This window comes from Dipodomys ordii, unplaced genomic scaffold (genome assembly GCF_000151885.1).
Source record: "Dipodomys ordii isolate 6190 unplaced genomic scaffold, Dord_2.0 Scaffold84, whole genome shotgun sequence".
In the NCBI taxonomy this organism is placed as follows: Eukaryota; Metazoa; Chordata; class Mammalia; order Rodentia; family Heteromyidae; genus Dipodomys; species Dipodomys ordii.
Window position 1 is genome coordinate 3,100,553 of NW_012267300.1, and position 12,305 is coordinate 3,112,857.

Here is a 12,305-nt window from a genome sequence, read left to right on the forward strand (position 1 = left end):
GCCACTTCCAGTTTTCTAGTGGTTTATTGGAGACAAGAGTCTCATGGACTTTCATTGCCTGGACTGGCTTTGAGCCGTGATCTTCAGATCTCAGTCTCCTGAGCAGCTAGGATTACAGGCGTGAGCCACTGGCACCCAGCTGGCATAGAATTTCTAAAACCCTCACATACACAAAAATCTTATACTTCTATCAAATGTGCAGCATCATTGTTGTTGCCTTGAAAATGTGTATATTTTAAGCTTAAAAAATTTTTAAACCAGGTGCCTGTGGCTCACTCCTATAATCTTAGTTATTCAGGAGGCTGAGCTCTGAGGATTGCAGGTCAAAGCCAGCCCTGGTAGAAAAGTCCAAAGTCCATTAGACTCATCTCTACTAAAGTACTCAGAAAAAGCTGGAAGTGTTGCTATGGCTCAAGTGGTAGAGTGCTAGCTTTGAGCACATAGAAGCTCAGGGACAGTGCCCTGGCTCTGAGTTCAAGTGCCAAGACTGGCAAAAAAAAAAAAAAAGGTTTAAAATAAAAAGCAGTAATTGTGTATTTCTAATTAGCTTATTTTTATCTATTTATTTCTATCTTTGTTTCTATTTATCACTCCTTCAGTTTATCTCCCCATTTATAAGTTATAATAATATTTGTGGATTTTGCTGACTTTATGTTATTATTTATACATTTTACTGTAGAAATTTCCATGTAGTATATGTATCAATATACTAGCAGAAGCATGCTCTGTGTGTGTGTGTGTGTGTGTGTGTGTTTGTGTGTGTGTGTGTGTGTGTGTGCTTCTCTCATTCCCTTTCCTTCTGATTCCCAGGATATGAGTTGCTTGGTAAAGCCTTCTCTACCATGATGGACTGAATATTTCTGAAAATGTGAGCAAATAAATATTTTTTCCAAGCTGTTTGTTAGGTGGTTTGTCACAGTAATGAAAAGTCTGATGAACACAGAATATTCTATGTCACCCATATCCTCACTTGTATCTAATACTGCAGATTTATCCAAGCATGTAGTGCATTTTTTCACATTCTCATCAACTCCATTTAAAGTCTTTGATCAGTTGGGCAACTCACTTGCTAACCACATATTCCCCAGTGCTCCTTCTGTGCCTTCTCTCAGATCTGGGAAATGATTTCACTTTCAGAAAGATAAAACTCTAATGAGCCCTTAGGAATCTTTGTTCAAAGATGTCCAGTCCACCAGGGATGAGCTAAGAAGGTGTCTGAAGTGTGAATTACTTACTGATTAGAAGCCAACACTAGATTCTTTTCTTATTTCTTGAGGTCACCAATCAAATTCAAACCATGTTTTAAATTCTACCCCACAGGAAAGCTGCAAAGTCATTTTCTTTTCACTCTTCATTGCTGAGAAGAATAATTCACATTCATAGCCTCCAAACTTTGTGTTGAATGAGAACTAATGCTTTAATAGGTTTTGACCCTCACAAATAGTGTGCCATTAAATAGTTTAAATAATGCACTTGCTGACTCCCCCAGTCCAAATATGATTTATAGATGACAATGTGATTGTTAATAAATGCTAGTTGATTATTAGCAATTAGAAGATTTTTAAGGATTTTGTAAATACAAAGTCCTAAAGGATGTAAAGCAGTTTTATAGCATTTTTAAAATACAAAATACAAAAAAAAGATGAGTGAACCTCTTTAAGCTCTCCTTCTATTTGGAGTCATAAAAATCGGCTTTTAATTAGCTTGCACAATTGTGGACAAATCCATACACATGTATACCTTGAGGTCTGTTCTCATTAAACAGAAAGCAGCACCAGCTGAGATGCTATTTAGACCAGATGGAGCTCAGCCTGAGTGAGGAGACTATTTTCTTAGGTGGCACGATGAGCAGACCAATTATTTGGGGGTATGTAAAGATTGGATATTGCTCTGCAAAACCCTACAATAACAAAGCTATCTCTAAGTCTGTATGATGATAGCGAGTGCTTCTCAGGAACTTTTTAGAACTTAATGACAGTCAGAAAGAAAAACAGACAGAGACCAAGAGGAAAGAAAAGAAGGGAGGAAAGGAGGAAGGGGAAGAAGGGAGGGAGAGAGGGAGGAAGAAGGAAGGAAGGAAGGAAGGAGAAAGAAGAAAGAAAGTAACCTAGGAAGAAAGACAGTTGGGAATGAGGTATAGCTTTAGTAGAAATGCTAGTTTCAATCCCCAGCACATTAAAATTTAAAAAAAGAAAGGTAAAAGAGGAAGAGAGAAACAAGGAAGAGAAAAGAGTATGGGAAAAAAGGAAGGAGAAAATCATAAGAAAAACAAAAGCTTAAAATCCCACAGTATACTTCTTTGTGTCTGCTAGGTAGAAAAAGATGCTTATCTTTTGTCATTAACATATGGTAGTCTCTATTATTTAGTCTATTTTGATTTTATATTGATCATTGTTATTTCAAAGTTTATATAAAACTGAGAGCACTCAGTTTTATATCCACGAGGTTAGCTGGAAATGTCTTGCACGAGCTAGTTTATTAAGGTTCTAGCTTAATGTCACAGATTGGTTCATCTTATGGGAAAGGGATACAGATCTCCCTCAAAGCTTCTATTTTTCTTTTCCCTCTACCTTCTTCCTGGGGAACTGAAAGACAGTTAAAAGTTTAAATTTAATGAATCTGTTCTCATTCAGTTCAGAAGCAGGAAACTGCTTAGTGTAGAGTGATTTCAAAGGCTTGACACCCAAATGTATTCTTCAGATTTTCCTGCTGATGTGACATCATCTGAATACACCGAAGCCTGGCCATATTCTAGATTGGTGATAATTTTGATACAAAAGCAGGCCTCAATAGGGATGTAGGATGAACTAATAATAGGCAACAGTCCCTCCTGTGTGATAAGTTGACACTAAAGCCCAATCTGAAAATCTCTTATATTATTTAAAGGAGCAATGATCAAAGATGGAAGAGAAGAAAGAGCCTCATACATTCATTACTGATGTTAAGATAGAGCCAGTAATAGTTAAGGTGGTTATTACCAGAGACCAGAAAACTAGCTTTAAACTTTATATTCATAAATCTTCCAGAAAAGTCAGAAGCAGAAGTGAAGAAGAATCAGCACCATGTTTTCCTTAAGTTCTTTTTAAGCTGGCTATATATATTGACACTCCCCTATATGACTTGTGCAAATATGGCTTTAGGTAGAGCTAAACAAAAGAATCTGAATATTACTGTAATGCTGATAAGAAGGAGAGCAAGATACTGAGAATCAGCTAGTCAGGGGAGTTTCCTTTTAGGGAAAACACAGTTACTCCTGCCAATTAACCTTAGCATGTTGCAGTCAGGCTAATCTTTATATTATCCTTTGCATCATTTTGCTTAAAAGCTCTATGAACACATAGAAGTGCAAAGTAGAATGGTGGATTACCAGAGGCTAGAAATACTGGGGGATTTGGGATGTGGAGAGGTTAGTCAGTGGAAAATAAGTTATAGTTAGGTTGATGGAAGTTTGCACAGCAGGGTGAGAACAGGTAACCACAATAAACTACACAGTACAAAGTGGAAAAATAGGATTTTGAAAGTTTTTATCATATTGAAATGATTCCTATTTGAAGGGATAAATCTTTAACTTTCTTTAAACATGAAAGCTCTACCCTTATTAAAACATGTCTTGTGTACTTTTATGTTTTAGGTATCAGTTAAAGATTAATTCAAACAGAGTATAAAGTGTATAGATCATAGTGTTGTATGATGCTTCCCCCAAATCATTGGATACATCGGAACTGGTAATCAAATTTAAATCCTATGGTGTAAAAATTTTAGGGACAACAATCTATATGATAGGTTCTTTGAAAATTAAAACAATATAGCTAACATAACATGCCATTCTGGTATATCTCATTATAAATAGCACATTAAGTCATTTATGTATTTTAATTTTAAAATTTCAGATTTTGTTTTCAGATAAAATAGATAATTCAAGCCAGTCTTAGTGGTTCCCACAAGTAATCTTGGCTATTCATTACACTGAGATTTGAGGATTATGGTTTCAAGCCAGCTCAGGTAGACAAATTCCATGTACTCTTATTTTTGATTAACTAGAAAAAGCTAGAAGTAGAGGTGAGGCTCAAGTGATAAAGTAACAGCCTGGAGTGAAAAAATAAGAGTCCAAAGCACTGAGTGCAAGCCCCCAGCACCAGCACCCACAGAAAAAGATTATTCAATGATCTAATCTCTTATATGTATTTGACAGTGCCTACAAATAAAGCACATATTTCCAATTTCTTCACCCATTTATATTACTGCCCAGTAAGTAATTTTATTGGCAAGATCCACTCAAGTTATTTTTGTAGACGTCTGTAAGGCTCATTCTCCTTTTCAAAAATTTCTTTCTGCATCAATATTCTATCTTGGTTTTTATAGCAGAACTTCCATTTAATTTCATGACCTATATGTTCATTTTCCTACATTTTGTTTCATTCATCTCCTTTACAATCTTAGGAAGTTTTATCCATATTTATGCTCTTTGAAAGTGAAAGCATTTAAGTAAGTAAAACTTCACACACGTATGGTATCAAGAAGTTAAACAAAATGTGAATATATATGGGTATGAGAATCATGTCATAAATTGGAGGATACCTTTGTTAGACTACATTGCAGCACTTGTTTGTATCATAACTTGGAATAATTTAGCATTTATTAAATTAAAGGGCAAAGAAGGGAATAAATTTATGAAATGTGATTTGAAGTGCATACTCTCACCTTTGGTTTCTCAGTAGGAAGGATAGAAAGTGGCTATCACTGATTGTTTCTGTTCAGTTATAGAGCTCTATACCTTACCAGGCACCACACTTCCCCCAACCCTTGCTTCACCAGAAATCTACCAGAGAAAGGAAGTTAAACCTCACCAGATAAAAGAATATGAAAGACGATGTTTCTCACAGAGTGTAGATGAAAAACACATCAGCAGCTCTTCCCTAAGCATAACTATGGAGGATAGTTGGATCTTGTCATTCTTGCCCAGTGTTTACCACTGTTGTTCTCTTCTATGTAGATAGGTGCCTGAACTCTTTGTCAAATGATAGAACAGGATTCTGGTCCTGCCTCAGCTTCCCATAGATGGCTTGCCTTGAGCATGTCATTTGTCTCTTTAGATATCATTTCATGGATACATAGTAAAGGAACTGCCTGGAAGAGGCAAGATCAAACTATAGAATGTGCTGTTCATGACACAGCAGGCTTGGAAAATTAAATATTCTCCTCTCTCTTCTTCTTTTCCTCCCTCCCTCCACTTTTCTCTCTCTACTTTCCTCTTCTCAAATGTACCAAAATATAAATACAGGTTGAATCAGAATTTTAATCTCTAAATAATGTATACCACATATACTTTCCATCTTAACGCCTCTAGCTACTTGTCTTTCATATCTTCTGCTTTCACTTGAGCACACTGGTCACCATACTAGGCTAATCTGCTTATTCATCCATCTCCCTCATTTTGTTTTTCTTCTGAGACAGTACCCAGCCCTCTGTTCTCTTTCTAGAACTACCAAATCCACTTTCCTTATATATCCTTCTTTAATCTCCTGGAACAACATGATACAATCCATTTTGCCTTCAGCTGTAGTAATTTGAATTTCCTTTGCTTTATGGAGCAGTTGCTTCATGAGTGACTTTATCTAAGTTTATGCTTCCCAGTTATAAATACTAACAGAATCAAAACATGGGTAATATGCACTTGGACAGCATGGTGTATTATCTAGGTACTCCTTCCTAAAGCTTCCAGTTGAAGGGGTAAATAACTGAGATATAGTAATAAATTTGCCAGCCAAGTGAAAGATAATCAGATATTTTAGATTTATTTGTTTTTTATGTTGTACATTTTTAATAGCGCCGATGAAAAGGAAGACAAAGGAAAGCCAATGCATCTGACACTGGGAGATTATCCTAGGCTTTTGTTAATGGAACTCTCTAGTCCTGCAGCTTGAATCCTTGTCAACATGACTATCTGAATCAAACCACTGTTTGGAATTTCATTTTCCTGCTCTGGAAGTGATGAAGAGCATAGGCCTACTAGAAGAAAGTATCAAGATATAATGGGAAAAGATTATAACTTTTCAAAGAGGAAGGAGAAAATGATACAGATATACCAAGAAGACTAATTTGACAGTTTTTCTGATCTCTTGTATGAAGCATTAAACACCCTCCTTTTCTATCTAAACCTGAGATTGTGCAAGTTATTCCATCCTTCACTAGCTGGATGTTTACTTTTGACTTGAGGTCCCTTGTTGTGTTTGAATGCATCTCACTACCTGCTGGGGATATAGAATTGCCTTCTCATCAATAAGTAAGACTTTCAGCCTCATAGCCTGGAAGATAGAAAAAAGATTGTGGCACACAGGATAAGCCAGGAAAAGAACCCTTTGACATTCTTCATCTCCTAGTGAGAAACCAACCTCAAAAGTGACTGGGCCGGGGCAGCCTTGATAATGCATGTTCTTTTCAGTCAAGAGAATGCTAATAGTAGGAAATGTGAATGGTTGCTTTGTTTTGTCTTTTTACAGTAATATATTTTTGGGGCTCCATGGTACTGGACACGTGCTTCAGGAATCCAGACAGTGTAGAAGGGTTGGCTGAAAGGGCAGGAGAAACAGCAACTTTTGTACAGTTTCTATGCCTAGCAGGCTTCCCTGGTGTCCCTGTTTTGTTGGCTATGAGTAAGGCAGAACATTGTTTTCCAAATATACTCCCACTTTCATTATCATCATCATTGTCATTATCATCATTATTGCTATTCACTGAATCATCCAGCAGAGAAAACTTTCACATTTTGACAGTGCCTGAATGTAAGCACTTTAGTTACTTTGTCAAAATAAGAGTCTGCAGGGTCACTCAGTCTTTGTACCTTTGTAGGCAGGGGCCCTCCAATTACAGACAAATGTTCTGAAATTACCTTTGTGTTCCATTCACAAACCTCGCAGATACATTTTTTCTCATTATATGCAATTCCATGATGAGGACAAGGCAAAGTGGTACATATACATTATTATGTAGAAACTAAAGCCATATCAGAATGTTCTAATTCACAAGACAAGAAATAGGAAAGGTGTCAACAGTCGGGGGTGTTTCAGGAACAGATAACGTTCTACTGAAGGCTGAAGTGCCTTTGTATACCCAAAGGCTCAAATCAGGTGTTTATTGCCTAAAACATGTCTGAGAAAATTAATGAGATAAGTTATTACCCAACATGTCTGAAGATTTTCCATTACCAGCTGTAAAAGCAGGTAGCAATCTCACTCTACCTTGAAGGCATCATTCATTATAAATTACTTGCTTTCAATCATGAGTAAAATACAGTGAAAGGAAAAGTACTCAAGGTCTCTACTGTGCTTTGCAACAGACAAAAAGAGGAATCTTGAGACTCAGTATTTTTGTCAAATTTCTCCCAACAAGAGATCTTAAATACAAGATATTATTTGGTAACTCAATCTTCAGGATTCTCTAAAGTTAGGGTGGTGTCTTTCCTTACATATGTATTTTTTAAATAACAAAAGCCAGAGGCTCATTCTCCTGAATATGTGGTAACTCATATTACTATGTGATTGGGGAAACACCTCATATTTTATCTGACGTGAAACAACTTTTGTTCAAACCAAGTGTTGTTGAAGATAAAAGGCAGGAATGGAGGAAAACTTCCTTGTGAATAATGCTGCTCCTGATCTACCTGTTAGCCAGAGGCAAAAGATAGATTTTATAATTCTCATGCTCTGTAAAAGGCTATTTGTGATTATCCAAGATTCTTTAATGGAAGCATAGGACAGCTATCAGTAAAGCCTTCAGTGGCCAATCTTGTAAACTTGGATTAAATATATTTTCACACAGAAATCTTGGAGATGTAGATTAAATAAATATATTTGTATATAGAAGTGAACTTAACCACATGATTTCCAGATTTGTTCCTTATTTTTTACTATTTAAAGTTAGACATGAGATTATTCATGGTTCTATATCTTGCATTATTCATCCCCATAGGAGACCTGGGGAAGATAGACACAAAATCCAATACTCAGTCCTAGGGATACAACAAAGTGGTTGGTTGTAAAGATCAAGAACATGGAATTTCCTCAAGATAGTGCTAGTATGGATTGTGAAGTAAAAAAAATAGTGTAACATGGTGAAATAGAAGAAAAATAATAAAGAGTCTAAAGAACTCTACCCAAATTAAATGCAGGACTAATTAAGGCTATGTTGAATATAACCCCCACTTGCAGTAGGGGTGCCTGATGGATGTTCTCCTTAGGAAATGTGTGGCCATCTCTGATAAGCATAAGTAGCACAGCATAGCATCATTTATTTTTTATCAAAGCTCTCCAGGCAGGAAAAAATTAAAAGATAGAGATTACCATACAATCTACAAGAACTGGAATCTTTATTCAGCAGTACTTACAATTTATATACTTGAACATTTAGTTATACTTCAGAACTTGAAACCTCTAATCTCCAAGTGTCTAAATTTTTGCTAGCTTTCTTAGAGTATTTTGGTAGCAACAATGTATTCTTAAATAGATTCCACCTTGGAACTAAATTCATTGTCTTGGTGACTAGAATATATTACATTTCTATATTTCTATACCAGTAGTGTCTTGTAAAATAATTAAATATTGCAATTAATAGGAATACATCTTTGTGTAATTTTTCTGACTTATTTGTTCATTTAGTACACTGCCGCCTTCTTGGCACTATACATTTTACCAGGATTTGAGGTTTTCATAGTGAATAAGCACATTATATATACATTATATATTATATAATGTATATATAATATATAATGTGTATATATATATGTGTGTGAATGTGTGTGCTTAAGAAAGACTTTACTACAATAATAAAAAAACCCACAACCACTAAAAGTTAGATAATTATGTGGACAGCAACTTAATTGTTGCTTATATAATTTTTGAAGTTTAGCTTTGACTCTATTGTATGTCCATATTCATTTGGCATCCTAGGCTAAAGGAGTAACATGTGTCTGCTAATTCTGTGTCTTCTTATTCTGATCTCACTACAGTGGGAAAATAGCAATAGTGAAATCATGTGCTGGTTTTAAAATTTCTGATTAGTAGTGGCATATGCTATATCGACTCACATTTTATCAGCCAAATTAAGTGACTTCATAAGCCACTTGTCAATAGGGTGAAATGAATAATCCTCCTGCCCAAAGGTCCTAGAAGACAGAAGTGAGTATTTCTAACAATAAGATCATCTAAAAACTGTCTGAGGGAATACAAGCTAGATGTAAAGCTGAAAATCACAATACAGAAGGGCTATAGATCATGTGACAGGCAAAGCTCAATGTTGGTATCTACTAAAGTTCGAACACATGGCATTCTGTAGACATTTGTTTTTCTAATATAATATACTGGTAGACACTTCTGGTTTCATTTCTCAGTATATACATATATATGTATACAATATGTATCTATGTGTGTATGCATATTTGTACATTTATTTATTAACTTATATTATTGTATATTGTTATATTTTATTTTAATATGCTTAAATATTTATATTTTAATACTATTATATTTATTCTTATATATTCTTATATTTATTTAGTAACAAGACAATGATATATAAATATATATAAAGATATAAACATGTATATGTTGAGTTAAGGCAAATACTTGTCAAAACAAAATAAATTTAAGTCCAATTTTAGGTAAAATAAAATATTTAGAAACATGAATGAAAAGAACAGTGATTTTTCTGATGCTTTGTGGTATTAAGTGCCCAATCCAGTTGGTTTTGCATGACCATCATTATCAGGGTAAATAAAATCTTGCCTTTATTGAAAATAGCAGTCATATCTCAAAAAAGTTGATTGATTATTCAAATTCCAAATGATCCCATGAGGATCCTCCCTGACTCTTATTAAGTCAGGAATAGTTTGCTTTTGCTTAAGCCTTTGTTATAGTGTGCCATTCCAAGAAAGTATCATACATTGAGGTCTAAACTTCTTCTAAGAATGTTAGAATTTTGAGTTAATATCATTTACCTCTGGCTTCTAATAATATCTGATAATATTAAGTTGCCCAAAGGGGCTGATTGCTAGCTTGTAAAAATTTGGGTAGAAACTTGTAATACTACTTAATCATCTTTAGAATATATATTATCAGTAAGTGCATAGCATAAATAATTCAAATGCTCAAGAAAGACAAAAATCTATGAAAATGGTGAAATTTGAAATACTTACATTATCATATTTAACATTTGATGAGTTCTTAAACTGAATACTAACAAGATTCATTGCTTAATGAAGGCTATTTTTTTAAAGTAAGTATAATATCGTACTTAGTTTTTTTAAAACAAAGATTGTAAGAAATTCTAGTTCATTGCAGGAAAGGCAAATGAATTTTTATATTGAAAAATTAAACAGATTTTATTGATTTCAAAAGCAAGAAGGATGCCTTTATGTGGTATAAACTAAAACACATGAGAAGAATTATATCCAGCCTATTCTCAATGGAATAACCAAATGGGGCAAATTACTTCATGAGATCAAATAGTCTTAATTTTTAGACAGGTTAGTTTGGACAAAATGCTGGTACATTTTCTAGAAATGTTTTTCCCTATTTCCTTTTTTTTCTTCCTTTACTGAAAAATAATTATTTAACAGATATTTCAGATGAAATAGCCACTATTTGGATCATGTATTAGTGAAAAAGCACCATGGTCTCTACTCTTAGGAGTTTGGCATCAACTAACAGATGTATAAAGAATTACTATGGTTGATCCCATGACATAAATAAATCCTTAATAGGTAGAAATCTTCTAAAGTAGCAAGAGATACTTCTCTGTGGAAATAACATCGGTTTAAGAACTGGAAATGGTGATGGTGACAATGTAATTTTGTACAGACATAATAGGAAAAATTCCCTTTGAAAATTAAAAAATAGAAATAACAAGCTGGGTGCCAGTGGATCATGCCTGTAATCCTAGCTACTCAGGAGGCTGAGATCTGAGGATCGCATTCAAAGCCAGCCCGAGCAGGAAAGGCCTTGGAGACTCTTATCTCCAATAAACAGCTCAGAAAATTGGAAATGATGCTGTGTCTCAAGTGGTAGAGTGTTAGCCTTGAGCTGAAGAGCTGAGGGACAAAGCCCAGGCCCAGAGTTCAAGCTTCACTACTGACACAAAAAAAATAGAAATAATAAATGACCTAATAGCCCATTCCTGGGTGTCTGGCCTAAGGAAAGGAAGTCAGCCTGTTGAAGACATGTCACCACTCCCATGTTTATTGTAGCACTATTCACAGTAGTCAAGAAATGCAAAGGACTTAAGGGACTAACAAATGATGAATGGATGATAACATGAAGTACTATTTACCTGTAAAAGGAAGAGTCCTGTCATTTAGGACAAGAATGGAACTAAGGAAAGGACAGTAGGAGAAAAACAAAGGAGGGGGTAACTATGCTTAACAAGAAATGTACCCATTGCTTTACTCATGTAACTGTAACCCCTCTGTACAGAATCTTTACAATAAAATAAATTTTATAAAAAAAAAAAAGAATGGAACTAAATGAAACAGAAGAATGGGTTGGCAAGAACGGGCTAAATGAAACAGAAGTTGTGCTAATGAAATAAACCAGATATAGAAAGCAGCAGTTGCCAGATGATAAGGAAAGTTTTGGAGAGGTGGGGGTAGTTAGGGAAATGATACTCTATTGCTACTAAGTTATCGTTATATAGAAACAAGAAGTTCTGGTGTGTGTATAGTTTTTATTGACACTTAAATTGAATTTTAATTTTGAAACAATATAATACATATCTAAACGACTAAATAAAAGATGCAAACTGAGAACAACAGGTGTTGTGAGTACAGCCAGACAGCTGATCCAGCCATGTAAAGAAAGTGGATTTTATTCAAGTACAGTGGAAAGTCATGGGTGAGTTTACAGGCAAGGACTTCATTGGAATTAATTCACATTCAAGACAATTGATCTTGAAAACTAGCTCCACAGGAAGCAGAAATAGGAAGATTGGAGGATCATGGTCTCAGACTTGCCTCTGATATAAGCATGAGACTTTGTTAGAAAATACAAGAAAGGGCTGGGGATGAGGCTCAAGTAATAGAGTGTTTCCCAATAAATGCAAATCCCTGAATTTAAGCCCCAGTACTACCAAACAAAACCAAACAACAGGGGCTGGGAAGATGGCTCAGTGGTAGAGTGCATGCCTTGCATGCCAGGGGCCCTGGGTTCAATTCCTCAGCACCACATAAGCAAAAAGAAAAAAACCGGAAGTGGCACTTTGGCTCAAGTGGTAGAGCGCTAGCCTTGAGCTGAAGAGCTGAGGGACAGCGCCCAGGC